Source organism: Miscanthus floridulus, chromosome 9, assembly GCF_019320115.1.
Source record: "Miscanthus floridulus cultivar M001 chromosome 9, ASM1932011v1, whole genome shotgun sequence".
Lineage (NCBI taxonomy): Eukaryota > Viridiplantae > Streptophyta > Magnoliopsida > Poales > Poaceae > Miscanthus > Miscanthus floridulus.
Window position 1 is genome coordinate 96,847,062 of NC_089588.1, and position 22,869 is coordinate 96,869,930.

The following is a 22,869-nucleotide window of genomic DNA, read 5'->3' on the forward strand; positions in this document are numbered from 1 at the left end:
GTCGTGAGATGACCACTACGTAAGAAACATTTTTGGGGGCGGCTCATAACCCTTTGTAGGGGCGGTTTTACCAGCCGCCCCTATGAAAGGGTGGCTACAAATCGCTGATTTGTAGAGGTGGTTCCTAGGCCGCCCCTACAAATCGATTTGTAGGGGCGGCTGGCCCTACAAATCAATTTTCAGAAATCACGAAAAAGAGGCAAAAATAGCATTTTATTTATCCGAGGAGGTCTCCACTGGCAGCCACACACACCCACTCTATCATTGCAGTATTTTTTCATGATTTTTGCACACTTTGCGTCAGCCGAGTTTCGAACCCGCAACCTCTCACTCACGCGTAAACTCCTCAACCAATGCACCTCACGATCACTTGTGTCTATATTTTATTTTGGTTCCCCACATATTAGACAAAACTGAGCATAAATTGATTATTTGAGGCCCGAAACAAATTCAAATGAAAAAGTTGTCAACTACAAAGTTTTATAACTTTTCAAGATCTACAACTTTCATTTTGGTAGTTTTTCCATCTGAGGTCACTTATAAAATTTGAATTTCAAATTTGAGAAATTTAAACATAGTTTTCCATAACAAGATGATTCCAAATGAGAAAGTTATCAACTACAAAGTTTTATAACTTTTCAAGATCTACAACTTTTTATTTTTATTGTTTGTCCAACCGAGGTCGTTTAAAAAATTCAAATTTCAAATTTTTGGAAATTCAAACATAGTTTTCCTTGACAAGATGATTTCAAATAAAAAAGTTGTCAACTACAAAGTTTCATAACTTTTCGAGATCTACAACTTTCATTTTGGTTGTTTTTTCATCCGAGGTCATTTACAAAATTTGAATTTTAGTGCTTAATTTTTAATACTCAGCATCTATTTGTAGGGGCACTTCAATATTGAGCCGCCCCTACAAATCCAATTTGTAGGGGCGGCTGGATATAGGGCCGCCCCTACAAATCGACCCATTTGTAGGGGCTGCTGATAACACCGGCTGCCCCTACAAATCCATTTGTAAGGGCGGCTCATTTGACAACCATTTATAGGGGCGGCTCAATATAGAGACGCCCCTACAAAGAAAGGAAGGTGTTGCTACAAATCGTTTTTGTAGTAGTGGACAGGCACGCCGAGTAGGCCAGGGGATTGTTACTAGGGGTGGCCGAAGCACTGATGGCACAATGTCTTGAAGATGTCACAGGTGAACAGGCCCACATCCCCGGCATCTCATTCGACACCCGTCATGTGGAAGGACGCCAGCCAGACCTTGTCTGCCTCATGGGTCTGCTAGGCACAGAAGAAGTGCTCACACGGGTTCAGCCACCCCAACAGATCGCCGTCGGCTTCGGGATGTGCATAGGGAAATGGCAGTGGTTGTTGGTGGGGAGCCGACGTGTGGATGATGGTGGCTGTCGCTGGCAGGTTGGAGGAGGATAAGCACTCTTCAACATTCGTCAGGTGGGTAGTGAGATCACCCACCCGCTGCTGCAACCCGTAGATGGCGTTTGTGAGGGCTTCGAGCGTGGTCACAGGGATGGCGATGGAAGGTGGCACCACGGTGCTGGATATCGGGGTAATGGAGGTGTGCGTAATGGCGGTGGCATGGCTTTGAGGAACACCTGACATAGGGTTGTTGCTTGGGTGAGAATTTGCGGCGCATGGGGGTGGCAGCGGTGGAAGCAGATTCGATCGCAAGATCATTGGCTCTGAATACCAAATGTTATGGTGGCTGCTAGGATTGCGAGGGAGAGAGAGCGGCTGGCTGGGGGCCTTGCCCACAGCTGAGCAAGAGGGAAGGGTTTTCCTTCTAAATTCTTGCTTGTCTCTACACATGCTTATTACAGAGATAAAATAGGCACTCTGGGTGGTTGAGAGGTGCCTGCAAATGTCCCTGGTCACCATGCATGGCTGAGAGGCGCTTAGACTTGGCCCTGCCAACTAAGTACAATAATGAGTTGAGCTACTCGGCTACGCGGTCGGAATGACTTATCTAGCCAACTAAGTGCTAGGCATGCGTTCTACATGACATGATGACGTACAGCGAATCGGTCCTTAACCGACACAGACGGGGATAAATAGGCACCAAGACCTCCATGCCTTGTTGCTTCTCTATCACAATCCCGCCCGGTCTCCTTTTTATTCATCAACACATGGTTATTTTCACGATAGCAATTACAGCCAACCGTGACCAGATATCTACCTATATCTCGAAGGTGACAGGAAATCACCTGACTTCTACCGGACTAAGCATGACTAAGCATATATTCGATCCTGGACCTACATAGGATTCAAGATATATTTGTCTGGACAAGGAAAGTATATGTAGCAAGTGGTTCCAATCAACCCTTAGTATTTAATACATCAACATAAAAGCACTCAAGTTGATATTTAGAAAACATAGGAGGCTTAGAATATCTTGGGGCTTGCCTTTTAGAAACGAGGAAGGTTGGTGATCAGGACACTCAGGAAGATCTTCCACGTTGACTCCTCCTCCCACCTGAACCTCCTGCTCCTGGGCTGCCTGCTGCTCCTCCTAACGCTCGGGTTCGAACTCAAGTAGGGTCACTCCTTCTGGAGAACCTATTGCATGCATATGCATAAAAGAGTATCATGAATGCATAAGAGACGAGATGACCTGATGAAGTGTATATGCATGAGCATGGTTATCCGCAAGATGTATGATAAGTTTAACATTCGTTGACCAAGTAGATGTATAACTTTCTTGCTTGTCTCTACCTGTGCTTATTACAGAGATTAAATAGGGGTTGAGAGGCGCCTGGATCTAGCCCTGGTCACCATGCATGGCTGAGAGGCGCCTAGACTTGGCCCTGCCATGCAGCCGTTCATCTCATGGTAACTAACGCCTCGAACACACATGAACCAATAAGCATATATAAATGGTACTATAATGAAACTATTATAGTATTGCAATGGATTGCAGTTCAAGTATTACCAATTTCTAGCAAGTCAAAAATTTGCTTTCCATCACTTATACAGTACCTGGCTGATGCAACCATCCAGATATAAAACCTTAGCACAAACATTATGCTACATTCTGAATTTCTACAAGGCTGGTGCTCGAAAAAAAAATGCAATTTTCTGATCATGGACAGCACTTGCAAGAAACCGGCAACTTACCAAAATGGAGAGCTTCAGCTACATATACTGAACCTTCACATGAACAGGCCTGAAATCTTTTTCCATGACATACACAGATGCAATAGATTAACTGCTTGTTCCTATAACGAATCAAATTCAAGCTCAGTTTTAACAAACAGTCCTAAATTCAGAAAAAAGGCTCTTATCAGTGAGAATACAAAAACTGGAACCACATCAGAATAGCAACTGATCTCACAGATAGAGAGTATCATGCTAGATAGGTAATGAGACATGATAACAGTATAATGATATTCTTCTAGAAATTATTACAAACGTGTTGCAGAACTGAAATCTCAAAAATACAGGTACTGCATATAACTGGCCATGCAAGACAAACATAGTTTTCACTAAGTAATTTCACATATAACTCACATTGGAAAATCGGCAAACTCAGTTCCTGCATGTATTCAGTATTTAATAACTACCTGATCAACAGACGGCACCAGGTTAAACAAGTGCAAATCTGCGCATCCTAGACATGAGAGGGGGAAGAATTACTATAGAGAAGCAAGAAGGGATAAACCTGGACAAATCTATCCACCTTGAGCAGGGACAGGCCATGTGCCTGAGCAGCAGCAGCGAGTTGAGGAGGCTATGCAGCTGGCGACGCCACCAGGAGCTGCTGAGCGGTGGTGGGCGGAGCGTCTAGAAGACGAAGATTTTGCCATCCCAGATCCCTAGCTAGTCGTCGTTATCGCCGGCCTGGATGGCTGGGCCCAGGAGGTCGGCGAAGCAGCGCACGTGGAGGTTGCGGGGGTGGATGATGGTGCCCCCGGCCCGACACGCGGCATCAACGGACAGGTCTGGGTCGATGGCGGCGGCGAACTCCCAGACCTGGCCTGCCGGCGTGGGCGTTCTTCATGCGGAGGTAGGGGTCCCTGCCCTCCTCCGCGATCCACAGGCGCGAGCGGTGAACGGGGACGCGATCCACAGCAGAGAGAAGCTACAGATTGTGAATTCAATTTACTACGGATCATAAAACCCGCATTCACATCTATCACTCTATCAGATCTCATATTGACAACATAAAAAAATGAATTGACCTAGCAAAGTCGTAGCCAGGGAAAAGATAACATGCTGCACGCCCACGCTTGCGAACAATCTACACCATCAAACGATTCCATGATCCACAGCACCGTCTAAAGACCTGTATCTTCCCTGTACAGTTTGTTTAGGTGTTGGCCATGTGACCTCATCGCTGTATCCATTGATAGGAAAATCCGTGCAGTTCCTCTGGCAACCTCGACTGTAAGGATTTCTGAAACGGCCATCAGGTCCTCAAAGATATCAGTACCAAGATCGATTGGCTACCTCATTATATGTTACTCATCAACTCGAGACATCTCATTGTTTATTATTACATATATTGAGTAGGACACTACTCAATATATTCATCACAGACACATACATATATGAAATCAACTATGAAAGCAACTTCAGATGTCACACTCGCTTGCATTATTGAATTGATGCTTGCCTTTCATATATCAAGGCATAAAAAAGTAGAGAGGTAGCCTTTGCTAGGCAACCTAGAGAATACCGTATTCTCTAGGTTATCTAGCAAAGACTACCTTTCTACGTATTCTGAATATGCAGAGGCGGCGGGTTAGCAACGTATGGGATACCATATTCGTCGATGTTGTAGTCGATAATAACGCGTACAACTCATTGATGGCCTGCAGATGGCTGCGAGTCGTGAGGTATGCAAACAAATCACCCTTACATCATCCTGCTCTTCCTTGATTTTTTCCGCTGCATCATCAAGGTCCCAGCCTACCAGTTCGGGCCACCTTGTCTTCCGGCCAGCCGGACCAGGAGCAGGGGCAGCCATGATCACGAACTATCCTTAGCTTTTCTCTATTTTGAAACTGTTATAATACCAATAAGAATCAATAATATAGCAACATTGTCATAATCAATAGAAACATAACATGTTGTTTTGAACTAATGCTATCATAGTTTCGTACTAAGCAGATGTCTTAATTTTTGTTTGCGGAAAGCAGATGTCTTAATTGAATGCACTACATACCAACCGAGCAGCAAACAGTATGCTAAAATGTTAAAAGGAAAATATTTGAAAGCAATCACTAACAAAGAAATACCTGACAACCTCTGGAGAAGAAGAAGAACCAGTAGCCTATGGCGATGATACGTGCTCTGTGTATATGTATGTATATATACACATTGAGATTTGTATACTAGCTCGGTTCTTTTCGGTGAAAACAATGTAAGCTGTTTGTCCACCATTAATTAGGAAACACCATTGCTAGGATGCACGACACCTTTGGGCTGGTCTTACAAGGAAAAAATTCCACACCATCCATATAGAGAGGTATTCTCCTGTCTCTGCCTCTTCCGTGTCAGAGGCCAGAACACACATCCAAACACCACAGCTGTTTGCTTCCGCTGTATCTTTTGTCCTGGTTGCCAGCATTGGTGATTCCGTGATTAGGAAGCGACCCTCCGCAAAACGCTCTATGTATATGTGTAACGACCCGAAAATCGTTACAACTTTTCACAAGCACCTTGAGCATAAAATGCATCTAAAAATTCTTAAAATAAAAAATCTTGCATGTCCAGTCAGTAGCAGCTCGAACTAGTTGTCGACAATAACAATGCATGGAATCTGTTCAATTTAACTTAGCAAACGTCATCATATCATCCTTAATCGTTGATATTATCAGCAGCAGAGCTACGAATTGTCTATTCTGCTCCTTGCTGGCAGGGAGACAGCTGAATGCCCATAGTTTATACAGGCTGTGGCATGTACGTCTTAATAAACAGGTACACTGAGCCAGCGGCGGAGCAGTTCGTGCATGTGTGAGGGGGGCCAATTCAAAGCTTCATTGCTACAATAATGACCAATGACCAATAGTAGTACAGAAATTTTATGGAGATTTATCTATGTCCCAATACACTGAACTTTTCGGTCGTAATCAATAATCAAGGAACTTTTCCAAGGAGGTATTTGGGCATACCTATACATTATAAGAGACTATCAAATATGGATTGGAAAAGAGTAGAAGAACGTTTTGAAACAAGACTAAGTAGCTAGAAAGGAAAACATATGTCAACAAGTGGGTGCATGACAATGATTAATTCTGTTCTCAGCAGCCTACTTAAGTATATGATCACTACAAGAATCCTGTTAATCCATGATGAAAAATTTTGGTCACGGACCACCAAAAAACCGTCACAATGCAGCATCGGTGATGGTTTCAGATATCGTCATGGATTGAGCGTCACAAATTAACCTCCGTGACGGTATTTCGAAAATCATCACGGATTGAGAGAATCCGTGATGATCTTAGACCGTCACCATAGAGCCCAAGGTCCAATTAGCCCAACCCAAACCCATTTTCTGTGACGAAAAATAACCATCATGGATGAATTGCCACATCATCATGGATGCTTACATGGATCATGATGTGGATGCTTACATGAATGATGACATGGAAGCTTACGTCACCATCGTGGGCCATTTGTTTCTGTGGGCTGAAATTAGTAAGTTGGGCCAAATGTTTTTTTGGCCCTCTTATTATTTTAATCTGATCCAACATTAGTTATAGCCCATTAATTCTAGACCATTTATAGCTTTCGATTCGATCACCCATTAAATTTGGCCCATTTCTAGCTTACAGTATACATCAATAGCCACATCCAAATCGGCACTCAGCCATGGTTAAAAAATCACATGTCCAAAGTCATTCACAGTAACTTAATCATAAAAAACATCCCAAAAATCCATTTCATCTTAAATCAGCAAGGAAGCATGAATAAGATTAATATACACTGAGGCTGACTAAATACAGGAGAACTAAGGTTAATCAAGATATGTTGGCCATTGTTCCCCTCCGATGAGTTTTTCAATCTCTTGTGACTGCTTCTTTCCTGATATTTCTTGATTTTTCAATCTTTCTTGTGAATGCACAATCTGCAAATAATTAAGAATACACAATTAGATATTGGCATATGGTTGTATATCACATGTTGAATATGTTGCATTCAGATTAAGAATAACATATATACATTTCTCTGAATTTTTCTAGTGTGTATTAACTACTGACGACTATGGATATTAGCTTCAGAATAAAAAAATAGTATTTAGAATCAGAAATGCATGGTGGATATGAGATTGCGAACCAACAAATGTAACATGGATTTGTAGCTGGTTTACTGGAAGCGCAGGACACAACCTGGAAGGATTCTGGGACGCGGTAAGAGTTGGGAATGCAGCTGCCTTCTCCTCCACTTCCCCATGCCGTTGATAGCTGGGAGCCTTGGCTGGGAGCCCACGATGACAGCATCGAACACCATCTCGCCGTCGTCACCAGCATTCAGTTCTTAGCAGCTTACTTATGTATATATGTCTTTTTCGTGATCGCAAGGGGAGTTCTCAAGAAACTTGATTACTTCCAATCAAGATTTGGGCAAAGTGAAGTACAAAAACGCAAATACAGACTAGATAAATGGAACATTCTTTGTCAACCCAAAGACCAAGGTGGGCTTGGAATTCATAACTTAGACATTAAGAACATAGCCCTTCTCAGTAAGTGGATTTTTAAACTGCTCACAACCCATGGTACATGGCAGAAAAATAAATACTACGCAACAAATACCTAAAATCTAATCCTCTCTCTCAAATTCAATTGAAGAATGGGGACACATTTTTGGGCTTGCCTCATGAAGGTTAAATGCGAGCTTCTCCGTTTTGGGACTGTCGGTGTTTCGAAGTCCGACAAGTAAATTTCTAAGCGCCGCGTTGCTCTAGGAAGATGATGGTAGCACTCAAGACACAAGAAAATTATACTGGTTCAGGCCGGAGCCCTACATCCAGTCTTAGAGGTGGTTGAAGTTCATGTTCCTCGGTTCAAGTGCTCTAAGGACTTACAACAGGGGTGTGTAGGCTAAGGAATTTGAGGTAGGGAGAATCAATTTCGAGTTGTCCCCCCTAATGGGAGGCCTAGCTCCCCTTATATACAGCTCGAGGGCCAGGTTCATATAGAGAATGTGGGTTCTCCTAACCCGAGTGGTCGAGAGCCCGAGGGAGGGAGAAGCTAGAAAACTTGGTCAACAATCCATCCTGTCTTGTCTCGGAGTCGTTGCACATCCCGGCATGGTCATCGTGGGCTTGCCCCCCATGCCATGGCATGGCATGACGTGGTCCCACAGCACCGATCTAGGCGGCACTGTGCGTACGACCGTGACTTCACCAGGTGTCCTGTGCGGTGTGGGCTTCATCGTCGGCATCGTGGCTTTTGTTGGTGGTCCTTAACTCTAATTTCTAGCCACCAACTTTCATATAAAATATGCTCAAATGAACATCAAACTTAGAATTAGGGCTTATAACTAATCAATTCCACAAGTTTTGGTGATTATTCATTTACAGGAGAACATATCAGGATACACAGAAAATGATCCTAAAGTGTACAAGAAACACATCAAAACATACACCTGACATGAGTCCAAGGAGGAGAAGGCCCACAATCAGACAAATCAGGGCCCAGACAAGTGTAGAACAAGCTCAAAATCAAAACCAAACCAACTCAACTCTGCGCGAAACTATCATGGATCAAGTCTACATGATCATAGAAGCCCACCCACCAAAGATGGGCTTGAACCAGCACAGCCCTAGTGCGGCCGCACCAGGGGTGCAGCCACAACCCGACTTGCTCTGTTTGGCCCAAACTTTGGTTGGTTGACTCCTACCACCTCTCCAACGATGATCGCATGGGTATTGTAACAGAAGCATCCAATTTATAAGAGCACAAGTACAATAGCAATCATCAAAGTGATCAAACTATCATACTTGAGCCCATATAAACCCGGTAGTCCGATGAAATCACGAAGGATCTCAAACCAACCAACATACAAACCAAGATCGTACATGATTCAACATAACAAGTCACATGTTACATCACCGTTCACAAATGGTTCCCAAGTATCTCACACACATCGGAGTTCACATAGTTATTACAAACCAAGTTCAAATAGTGGAAGCAAAGTAGTTTGACATCAACATCACACTTAGTTCAACATGACATGAGGACGTACAATGAATCGGTCCTTAACCGACACAGACGGGGATAAATTGGCACCAAGACCTCCATGCCTTGTTGCTTCTCTATCATAATCCCACCTGGTCTCCTTTTTATTCATCAACACATGGTTATTTCCACGATAGCAATTATAGCCAACCGTGACCAGATATCTACCTATATCTCATAGGTCACAGGAAATCACCCAACTTCTACTAGACTAAGCATGACTAAGCATATATTCAATCCTGGACCTACATAGGATTCAAGATATATTTGTCTAGACAAGGAAAGTATATGCAGCAAGTGGTTCCAATCAACCCTTAGTACTTAATGCATCAACATAAAAGGACCCAAGTTAATATTTAGAAAACATAGGAGACTTATAATGCTCTGGGGCATATGCACAAATGAGTATCATGATTGCATAAGAGATGAGATGACCTAATGAAGTGTATATGCATGAGCATGGTTATCCGCAAGATGTATGATAAGTTTAACATTTGTTGATCAAGTAGATGTATAACTTTCTTCTAGTCGATCTTTACTGAGTAGGTTCATATCTCTTCTATAGTACAAGAAACATACACTCACCAAGTTCTAGTAACCTAAGGTAAACTTGTTCATCATCAGTAAGAGGCTCAAAACCTGCAGCTAACAACTAATCTCAATTAACCTAAGCATCTACACAAGCATCACATAAGACAAACAATTACAATTTGACTTAGTTATTTCCTGGACTATAAACAGCAGCTACTTATTTTGGACATATTTGGAGTTCTACTCAACAAAATACTATGATCTTGGACTTTCTAGAAAGCTTATAAAACTACCTACAATTTTCTTATACTCATCTCAAGATGATTCAATGGCTATCAAGGTCAAACAAAGCAATTTTACAGATCTATCTAGAAATTCCAGAGAATAAGCATTTCTGGAGACCAACTTCCAACAGCTATAACTCTCAAACCATTTAGCCTATTGCTATGAAGATGTGATACAAGCAATATAAGTAAGTTATCTACAATTTTGTTGTTGACAAGATTCACAGCAAACATCATTTTACCCATGCAATTAACTTAACAACAGAAACTGTACAAAACAGTCACTATAATTGAATTATAGAGCAATTAATATTTCACTGCATACAAGCAACTAAATTTGGGCACAACCAATGGTACCAACAGTTCATAGACATCATATACACTTTAGAAAACATAGTGGTCAAGCCCAAATAAATTATTTAAATGCCTTTATTAATTCATTTGGACACTAAGATGAAATAAGGAACATATATCAAAAGTGCACAGTAAAGTCTGAGAAAATTACAGTAGCCTACATATGACCCCAAAAGTCTACTGTACAAATTTCATGCCATTTGGATAAGTACCATCTCTCTAAAAATGACAAGTTGCATAGGCTTATTTTAGCAAAAATAGTTTAGCCTAGTGAAAAGTGTCAAACAATAGATTTCATATTTTTCTTACTTTCATTCTAGCACAATAACAATGTGTAAAAATTTGCATGATCATTAGTTATGTATTTTTACCCCATTTATTTTCACTAGAAACTAGCAATTAATCAAGGTTAAATAGGAAGACCATATTCCAAGTATACATACTGTAGGTTAAGCATTTTTCCTAGCCAGAGCATGTCAACACAAGACTAGTAAAATTGGAATGACAATTTTTGCATTTCCCTTGCTCAAGATATGCATTTTATAAGATGGAAACAACTTTAAAGCACTTATCTAGCTCAATTTAATTCTCCTAGAAAAATATCCCAAACAGTAGGTTTCATATTTTTATCAAATAGTACACTTCATGATGACTCCAACAAAATTTTGTTCACTCAATTTGGACACTCCTAACTCCAGATATGAATTTTTTAAGTTTGCTACAAAATCTAGAATAATAAAGAAAGAAAATCGAATTTCAAATCGAGCTCAGCTGCTAGGTGCACCCAGTCCAGTGCACCCACTGCGACTGATAGCGGGGGCCAGTAGGTCAATGGTCCCACCCATCAGTGACACAGAAGTAGAGGACGACGCTGACCGGCGAAAGCTCGCCGACGGTGAGGTCTCCGGTGAAACCCCGGGCACCATCATGTTCCTCTTGTCAACCCACACCTAGGGGTACCCCAAGGTGGGTCAACATCTCACCAGAACAAGCTCACTGGCGAGCATGGTGGATAGTGACGATCGCGTGATGGCACACTAGCCATGGTAGGCTCCGGCGAGGACACCCTACCTCTACGGTGACTTACCACAGTTTTAGAGCAAGATTTGGCCAAGGTGGAGCCTGACCGTGTGCATGGTGGCACGGAGGTGCCCAGCGCACACGGTGGGGTTCTTCATTCCGGCTAACCGGCAGCGAGAGGTGGGTCTTCATCTTCATGGTAGGAGCTAGCGTTTGTGGCTATGCATAAACATCTTCGAGCGGGGGATGGCGAGACCTAGGGGCTGCTGGCCATGGCGAGCTCCAGCTCGTGGCCATGGTGGGGCACAGTGGGAGCGGCGGTGCAGTCCCGCGTGATGGTACTGTAGCATCTACCCTAGCTCCATCCTGAGTAGCAGTGACCTAAGGCAACTACAGACCAGATGATAGGAAGGCAGGAGATGTAGTGGAGCAGCCTGGCCTCAGTGAGCTGAGAGCGCAGCAGCGCTCCGGTGATGTCACGGTGGCGAAAATGGCCTTAGGCCTTTTCCTTGGGCTCGAACAAGGCGCTAATGGGTCAAGGATGTAGAGTGGGTCGCAGCGATGTAGTGTGCGTGAGCTATTCAGCAATGGCACGGCGATAGTGGCGCGTGAGCTCGTCAAAGGCACAACAGCGATGGCGCTGCTTGGCTGTGGAAGAGAATGAGCGCATGGTGAGGCAGAGGAGTGAGCGCGAGTGGTAGTGGAGCAGCAGGGGCGTGGCCCTATTGCCCGTGCGCTGGCCCAACCGTCACTAGCGTATGACGACCACATGGTGGCCGTGGCCTGGCACGGTCGGCCACTGATGCTGCGCCGTTCGTGGCCATTAGAGCCCGGCGTGCACGTCTGACAGGGCAACTTTGTGACCATTTAACTCCTAATCCGTGGTGAATCGGTGAAAATGGTATTAATGAAAGTTGTAGAGCTATGTGAGATCTACAACTTTGCTTTAGGGAGTAACATCTAATTCATCATGGTTAGCAAGTTACAAAGCTCCAAAGTGGTGCACTTGAAACTGAATTCAGCATTTTGGACTGCAAAATTTCTAAGTCTAGAAACAGTATTTTGTTGATTCTTGTGAGCCCTATTTGACCATGTTAGGCACTGAATTAGCTCATGACCCTTGAATAAAGTTTGTTTCACATAAGATAGGCTACAACATTTATTAAGGGTGCACTGACATGCAAATGCTCTATGCTATAGTTCAACTTTGGTCAAAGTAGGATCATAAAAATTGGAGTTTCTAGAATAACTATGACTTGAGGGTTGTTTTGGTCCATGTCATGAATACCAAACTTGTTACTTGTACCATCCTAAGTGTGTCTAAGGTTTTTTAGTGATCAATATCAACTACTTGCATTAACAAGCATGGCCATATAGCATACACACGTTGCAACATAGAATAACAAAGGTATGTTTCATACGTTTCATATGAATGTTTCATATGTTTTGCTCATATATCAATGAATGATGCTCATGCTCATGCAATGCAATTCCAAAAGTGCAAGCCTAACACCTTGGGTGTTACAGCCCCTCCCCCTTATAGAAATCTCGTGCCAAGATTCAAAAGACCTACCAATTTTCATAAAAGGCGAGATAAACCTCACATAAATAATCTTTTTGTTCCCACGTAGCATCTTGCTCACTATAATTATTCCACATCACTTTCTAAAACTTGATCACACGGTTTTGAATTACTCTATCCTTGCTATGTATAATTTGCACCGGCTTCTCTTCATAGGCTAGATCTGATTTTAACTTGATATCTCTAACCTCCACTCTTTCTTCTAGAACACGTAAGCATTTCTTTAATAGGGATACATGAAAAACATTGAAGATAGCCCTCATTTTTTGAGGTAACTAGATCTTGTAGGCTACTCTTCCGCTTTTCTCAATGATTGGATATGGACATACATATCTAGGTGCAAGCTTTCTTTTTACCCCAAACGTTGTACCTTTTTCATTGTTAACACTTTCAGGTATACATAATCACCTACTTCAAATTCAATGGGGTCTTCTTCTCTTGTTCGCATAACTCTTCTACCTTGATTGAGCAGCTTCTATATGTTGTTGAATGATATGCACCTGCTTTTTAGTCTCTTTGATAAAATCAATACAATAGTATCTTCTTTCTTCGGGTTCAACCCAATTCAAAGGAGTTCTACATTTATGGCCATACAAAGCTTCAAAAGGAGCCATCTTAATACTTTCTTGATAACTATTGTTGTAGGAAAACTCAGCTAAAGGTAGCCACTTTTCCCATGAACCCTTTCAAGAGATGACACAAGCTCTCAACATGTCTTCCAATATTTGATTTACATATTTAGTTTGCCCAGAGGTCTAAGGGTGATAGGCAGAACTTCTGACTAAGTTGGTGCCTAACATCTTGTGCAAATGTTCCCAAAAATGAGCAGTGAACTGAGGCCCTCTGTGAGACACAATGGTTCTTGGCACACCATGTAGACGTACTATGTGGGAGAAATACAACTTAACATACTCATGCAGTCGGTAGTTGGTTCTGATTGGAATGAAATGTGCAGACTTAGTTAGGCGATCCACAAACACCCATATGGAATCAAAATTCCTATGAGTAGGTGGAAGTCCAACAATTAAATCCATGCTAACTTCTTCCCACTTCCAACCTGGAACAGACAGTGGTTGAAGTAGTCCAGCGGGTTACAAATGAACAGCCTTGACTAGACAACAATTATCACATTTAGCAACATAAGCTGCAATTTCCTTCTTCATTTTGGTCCACCAAAAATGGGTCTTCAAGTCATGATACATTTTACTACTACCCGGATGAATGGACAGTTTAGAAGAGTAAGCCTCACCAAAGATCTGGTTTCTAAGTTCCTTATCCTTCGGCACTAAAAGTCTATCTTTAAACCATAGAACACCATTCTCATCTATCCTGAAATGCTTAGTCTCTTGCTCTTTCATCTTTCTTTTGATGTGGAACACACCCGAATCTGTCTTCTGAAGCTCGATGATCTTGCTCTCAAGAGAACAACTGATCATAATATTGTGCAGCACAACAAGATGTAACAAATTAAAGCCATCTTCTAATAGTGAATTGCAATGAGACTTTCTGCTAAAAGCGTCTGCAACAACATTCACTTTGCTAGGATAATAATGTACTTCTAAACTGTAATCTTTGATCAATTATAGCCATCTTCTCTGTCTCATATTCAATTCGGGTTGAGTGAAGATATACTTAAGACTCTTATGATCTGTGTAAATATGACACACAATGCCAATCAAATAGTGTCACCAAATCTTCAATGCATGGACAACTGCTGCTAATTCCAAGTAATGGGTTGGGTAATTGACTTCATGCTTCTTCAGCTGATGTGAGGCATAAGCAATGACTCAGCCTTCCTGCATAAGAACACATCCCAAACCGGTACCTGATGCATTAGAAAACACATCAAAAGGTTTCTCGATACTAGGTTGTGCCAAAATAGGAGCTGAAGTCAACAAAGTCCGTAAAGTGTGAAAAACAGCTTCACACTCCAGAGTCCACACAAACTTCTCATCTTTCTGAAGCAATCTTGTCATTAGCTTGGCGATTTTGGAGAAGTCCAAAATGAACCGATGGTAGTAACCTGCTAAACCTAGAAAACTCCAAACTTCATGAACTAAAGTCGGGGCCTTCTAGTCCATACTTCTTGCACCTTAGAGGGGTCTACAAAAATCCCATTTTCTAACAGCACGTGCCCTAGAAAAGGTACCTCCCAAAGCCAAAAGTCACACTTGCTAAACTTAGCATACAACTTATGTTGTCTTAGCCTAGTTAGAACAACTCTCAGGTGCTCTATGTGATCCTCCTCATTTTTTGAATAGATCAGAATGTCATCGATGAAGACAACCACGAACTTATCCAGCTCGGGCATGAACACTGAATTCATCAGATACATGAAATATGCAGGAGCATTTGTCAGCCCAAAGGACATGACCAATTACTCATACAGGCCATACCTAGTGGAGAAAGTAGTCTTAGGTATATCTTCTGGCCTGATTTTAATCTGATGGTAACCAGATCTCAAATCAATCTTGGAGAACACCTTAGCCCTTAACAACTGATCAAACAAGATATCAATTCGAGGCAAAGGATACTTGTTCTTGACTATTACGGTATTAAGTGGTTAGTAGTCCACACACATCCACAAGGATTTGTCTTTCTTCTTCACAAATAAGGTGGGACAACCCCACGGAGATGAGCTATGTCGAATGAGACCTTTCCTAAAAGCTCTTGCAATTAAACCTTAAGCTCAACTAGCTCATTTGGTGGCATTCTATACGGTAATAATTCAATCTTAAACTCTACATCCCTATCGGGTGGCAACCCAGGCAATTCATCTGGAAACACATCTAGAAACTCACATACCATGGGAATATCAAGGAGGGACGTGGTTTGAATAGCACAGGCTAAGTTTTGGAGATCAAAACTCCTAGGAAGTGGGAGCATGAAAGCATTGTTACTCTAGGGTTCCCTTAACATGATAGTTCTAGTCGAAGTGTCAATAAGAACTCCATAGCCACTCATCCATTTCATACCCAAGATTACATTTATCCCCAATGCTAGCAATACTACAAGATCTGAGTTATACTCTCGGTTGCTTATTGAGATGCGAACATCTCTGACTATCTTGTTGGTAGAGATATTATTTCCGGCTGCAGTTATACAATAACCACCCTTATCTACAGTAACTACCCTTTGATCATGCTTGGATGCAAATATTTGACACATAAATGAATGTGAAACTCTAGAATCAAATAAAACACTGCGGGGTGTTGGTTCACAAGAAACATACCCACAGTAACAACTTCATCTAAAGGGATCTCTTCTAGGGTGGTATAGTGCATGTGTCCCTATCGTGCATTTGGATTACCCTGCTTCTAGTTGTTGTTCTTCTTAGGATAGGGGCAATTTCTTGCCCAATGGCCAAGCTTGTTGCAGTTCTAGCATGTCATGTTGCTAGGTGAAACGCTGGAGCTTCCTTGTCCTATGCTACCCTTTGGTAGAGCAACAGAAAAGGCCTTGCGATACACTTTCTAGGTCTGGCTGGTCTGTACCTTCTTCTAAGGTGGTCTATACTTTGGAGCATGTGGGCAGAACTAAGGTCTCGCAGCAATAGGAGCTTTTGACTAAGATGCACTTGTTTCATAAGCTCTCTTACGACTCTTAGATGCTGAATAGATGTTGTCCTGATTCTCCTGAGTTAAAGCATCACTAACAAACTCATTGAAAGTGGCACACTTGTTGTTATCTAGAGTCTTCATCAGCTTTAGACTAAGCCCCCTCTTGAAACTAGCAATCTTCTTTGCATCAGTGTCAACAAACTCTGTGGCATACCTTGACAGATTGTTAAAGGCATGCAGATACTCAGTTAGGCTCTTGGTACCCTGTGTCATCTTCATGAATTTTGTATGCTTCATGCTCATAAGACCTAGGGGAATATAATGTCCCCTAAATATAGCCTTAAACTGGTTCTAGATAATTTGAGCATTCTCAAGCAAAGTGGATCGATGATGACTCCACCAAATGCCTACAGGCCCCTGCAGCTATTGTGATGCGTATTATGCTTTCATGGGCTCTGTGACCCTTAAGAGATGGAACTTCTGTTCAATTGTATTCAGCCATTCATCTCCCTATAATGGCTCCTCTACTTCTTTAAAGATAGGAGGTTTGGTGTCACGAAAGTCCTTAAAATCATTGAACTAGTTAGGTTTAGGCCCTTGGTGTTGGTCCCTTCCCCGTCCATGGCCGGCATTTTGTGCAAGATCGCGCAGCACTTCCGCCATGGAACATTTGGTTTCCATGAGCTAGGCCATCATCTCCGCTGGCGTGGAACGCGGTGGTGGTGGGAGGTCCTCATTGTCATTGCCACATGAACCACTACCTCCTGCATCATCTCCACCAGCTCCCCTATGAGTGCGCGTCATCTACAGAATTGCAACCACAAGTAATTATTAATGATGTCAGAAAAATTGTAGAGAAATGATATAATTATACCAAACTGAATGTACTGAAGAGAATTTACATTCATATAATAAAGCAGAGGCATAATAATTCATTTCCACAACACAACATCACTAATTATATTACTTAGTGATCACGCAATGCATTCCCGTACATGCCAATTACTTGACAACACAAAAAATGGACATTTATTAAGGTCAACAACGACATAGATTAAACATGCAATGTTCCAAGATTACATCAAAGGAGTACATCATGAGATCGAAACCTAAATTACGAGTTCATTACATAAAGGATCAAAGATAGAGAGCTAGCGCATCTAGCTAGGTACTATAGCTAAGCTACTCCTCGGAGTGGTTGTTGTTGATGTCGGACACATCATCACCATGGTCATCCCCAAATGGCTCGACCTCCATGCCATCGTCCTCAGCAATCAACACACTGGGATCTTCTTCCACCGCTGGAACTAGAGGAAGAATTGGGTTCAACATGTTCTGGAGACGATGAACAACTAGCTGAAGCTCCTCAATCTGGCATATGAGTTCCTACCCTTTGTGGTCAAACTCTGTTGGCTGCCTAACAGCCTAAAACATAGTTTAGATTCTAGCTGCCTCCCTAGCCACAGCAAGTCAAATGACCTCGTCCCTCTCAGCACAGATGTCATATATCTCTGCCCTAGCTACATCTCTTTCTGCAACAGCATTCACCAACTGAACCTGGCGAGCTTCCAAAGCTGTAATAGCATTATCGGTTTCCCATTGAGCCTCTCTCGCTGCCCTCTGATGCCTGTGCACACGCCCTCGTAGCTGGCGTTGCACGGCCTGTGCTTGCTAGAGCTCTAGCATGCAGCTGACGTAGCTGCCTTGGTGGGAGTAGAACATCATCAGGACGGTGAACATAGCACTCATAGCAGCACTAGAGCTCTCTACTCGCTCATCCTAGTCTCTCACCAGTGCATTATCGCCCGGCTGCATCCAAGCGGTCACCGATGGATCCACCCGAGGAAAGGTTTCGACTGGACCATTGATGAGCTCATCGCCAAACTCCAGACAGATCTCACTCAGTGCCTCCAAAGCTACCACTTAGGCACCTTCGCAAGGAGATGTAGCACCTGGTTTTAAGAACAAAACCAGATACACACCATATGTGAGCCTAGGAAGTCAAATCTCACATATAGCTACAAATAAGGGTAATATCAAAAGACAATGCTCAATATATAACATACTTAGTATAAATGATATAACCTTAAACAACAAATAGCGGAAAGACAACTCTAATCTTCGGGTGAAGACTCTAATCCATAGGGACAACTAACTGGTTGATCACAAGCCTAACTCCTCCAGACTAGTAATCTGGTACCCATCTAGGATTTTTATCCAAATAATTGGAAAATAAAGCAAGCGTAAGTACATGTCGTACTCAACAAATATAACATGGGGTTCATGAGGCTCAAAAGGCTGTCACTGGTTTAACTGCGATTAGCTTTTAATGAGTCATGATTTTAGCAATTGGGTGGCAACAAGTTTATCACAAGCCCATAAACACATGATCAGGTAAACATGAACAATAAATAGCATAAACAGTAATCATTAGTGAGCATCTTTATCATCAGTATCATCAGTGTTCATCATCTATTTTGTAAGGGTTCCAAGGCCGCTCATGACCGTGAGCATGGCTAATATACCAGTTTTACACTCTATAGAGATTGTACAATTTCACTATGAGTCGTGATTTACCCTTTTGCCTGAGGTGATTAGCCTCTTGACCCACTACCAAGGAAGGTCGGTAGGGTTCACTATGAAGCCTTTCAAAGGTTCATCTAACAAGTTAGGGCTGCAAAGGTTTCCCCATCAATAAGCATGCCCCCAAGGAGTGACTAACAAAATACCAAGAAACCAAAGTGCACCCTCTTGGTAGGCCGAGATCATACAAATTGGAGCCCCTCTTGCGCCATAAAGGTAACCACTAACAAGCTAGAAAAGGTCCTCATACTGAGCGAAAGCCAGAGCCATATAGCCCTCACAGTTGTACTGTAAGTCTCGGATGATCACTTACAGATAAGTCCTTAGGGAGAGGAATCGAGAGCACCATAAAATAGCCCAATGCTCTAGCCCCCTTGTTCCATGTTGCTAAAAACATCTTTTAATGTTTATTGCATATTCCATTAGTCAAGTTAGAAGATCATGGCTTTAGTTGAGCACAAGCATCATACTACCCAATGCAATACCCCATAGGTAACAAGGCACAAGGTACAAAGTACTAGGAAATCCTTAGTGGCAATCAAGGTTGACACATGCAACATGAATTAAATGATTAAAGGTGTATAGGACAACAAGGAAAATCCCATGCTATACTTGCCTTAGACTTAGATCCTTCTTCTAGTCCAAACCTTCAATGGAACTCCTTGATCAACACATAAAGCTCACCGACTGGACATGATCATAAAGCACCACACAAGTATCCATGCAATCATACACGAAGCAAACAATAGAACTAAATTAGAATAGTACACCAACACATATAGAACAGCAAGTAAAAAGGTTTTAAAGATGTTCTACACGTCGCTACGAACACATAGACATAAAAAGCACGCTAATCGGAGCTACGGTTGTAAAGAAACGACTATAGGGTTTTATATTATATAAGAAAAGAGAAGACTATAAGCTTGATTTATGTTAATTAGGAAAAACAATGTGAGTAGCATTAGTTATATTAAACAAATCATATTTATACTTAAAAACTGAGTTGAAGCCAATCATATTTTATTTATAAATATTTTGATATCATTTATGCCAATTCAACTTTAACTTGCAAATACAAACTGACATGTGAGAACATCTAATCTAATTTGATATGTGTGTTTAGACTAAACATATTATAATTGAGAAACATATTTATGTTAGCAACTAGTCATGTTAAAACTTATTTGCAAAAGAGCATTGTATATAATTATGTTGCTTTTATTTTTAAAAACTAGTTGCATGCATATTAATCAAATTAATATTTAAGCATATATATAAAAGTCACTTGACATGAAAAAACGATGACACTAGCATGTAGATCACATTGATACGAGTCTAACGCAATTGGAACGACTCAAAACAGACTTAAAAAGAATAAACGACGACGATATTATGAACTGGTGGTAATTTCGTAATTACCTCGTCTTCATCCTTTGGCCTCTCGTACAGCCACCACACGACCATGGCAATAGCAGCTGTGCACAGATGGGCTCGACTTATTGCATGAAGGAGAAGATGGCCGGGCTGGGCAGCGCAGCGGCGATGGTGACGGCGACGGCGACGACGAGAGAAGGAGGAGAAAAAATCTAATTTACTACACGAGGGATTTCCCAAACTAGGGGCTCCTCTTACGGTAGTTTTGGTGTGCTTTGCCCAAGGAGTTGGTACACATATATAGGGAGAAAAACTCTCCACATCTACATCAACTAGCAATATGGTACCAATTGATGTTGCACCCTCCACATTTACTAATGGGCCTAAATAATCATTAAAGCCCATTAGTAAATAAATGCATGGGCCTTTAGGATTTATTAGGATTATTGCACATGGGCTTTGAGCGTTGGAAAAAATGAGATATTTATTTATTTTGGAATTAATTAATTTGATGGATAAAATAATTTTAAAAAAGTCTAGAATTATTATTTAAGCCGTGAAAAATACTCTGAAAGCTCTGAAAATTCAGGGAAAATTCCCAGAGACATTATGGAACATGAGGAACCCAAATAAAGTATTTGGAGCCCATGATAAGATAATTTGGAGCATCTAAAAATTAAATTATGCTCACAGACAAGTAGGAACAAGTACTAGAAAAAGCTAGAAAATTCCCGAGAAGTTTTTAGAGATTGATTAATGGACGAGGAACTGAAAGAAGTGATTTGTGTTACAAAGAAAATATTTTAGGAAGCTCCCAATGAAAACTTGAGTCGAGAAACAAAGAATTTGATTGTAGAAAAAGATAAAGGTGACCGGAGAAGGAAAATCAACCTATTAACGTATTTTAAAGACTTTGCTCACTCTCAACACACAAAGAAACAACAAGCACACATCACATCATCCAAATGCCCATCAAAATTAGAAAACTTTGAAAATTCACATTTTTCCTAAAACTAAATTTGCGCTAGCTCAAACTAAACTTGGTAAATTTTATCCAAATATTAAAATAATTCATTTTATTTAGTTTTTCTATGCAGAACCCAAAATTAGAAAATTTGGGGTGTGATAGGAGACTTCCCATCTGACTCAATACTCCAACCTTGCCACTATGGATTGTCTGCACGGGCTGGAATGGTAACCCGCACATCATACAATGGCTGTCCCTCAGCTGCTACTTCCCTCTAGAAGTAGCGGGGTGGCTCAGCGTACCCAACTGAGTTTAGCACCCTCCATAGCAAGGTAGGAGTGCCAAACATAGCTAGGAACATGTCACTGTGAGGCGGGGCTCCTAGTGCTACCATCTGTATCAAAGTGTGGAACTCTTGTGAGAGAATATCATACATGAGAAGAAATTTAATGAATGGGGTAAGCAATTATAAGGGAGGGAGGAATGCAAAAATGTAAATGCATGAGTGAACATGATGCACACACGTTTCGTACGTCCTCATGAATCTTAAGAAAAATTTAAAATTCTAATGACATACACGGTGGCATATACACGTTCTCTCAATATATGTAACTAATCGGGCTACACGTTTCGCTGTTAATGTACCTGGACAAGAATTTCATTTTAGCCCAACCCAACAATTATATAATGCTGAAATATTAATCTAGGCTCTAGGTTGCAACTAAATACTTCCATATATATACCCATACATATACTTCCGTATCAAAGCTACCCGAAAGTAAATACGTGCCATACATACATATAAATATGCATCCACAACCGTATCAAAGCTAACCCACAATAAAAATACCTTAGTATATATATATGGGACATATATATATACCGCAGTACCAAAGTTACCTCTCTAATTTGACCGTACGCTCACCCTTGCGGTCTTGCCACTCTTACCTTGGGCGTAGAAGCAATTGATCCATACATTACCACTAAAGTGAATGGGATCCATACAATAGCACGCCTTATGGACGACGAAAGTAAAAACCCCATGATAGTACTTGTTTAGCTACCTGATAGTCCTTAACTGGGCATAAAGGATATGACCACTAGCACACTCTAAATTTAAAATTTAGATTTTAAGACACCTATATATATAGCTATAAGTTGTCAAACTGATTTTATAAAATAAAACCTTTGTTTTAAATACCCATATGACAACTTTAGTATTGAACCATGCTCTGATTCTAGCTATAATAGAACCGTTCAATTTATAAGAACACAAGTACAATAGCAATCACCGAAGCAATCAAACTATCATACTTGAGCCCATATAAACCCGGTAGTCCGATGAAATCATGAAGGATCTCAAACCAACCAACATACAAACCAAGATCGTACATGATTCAACTTAACA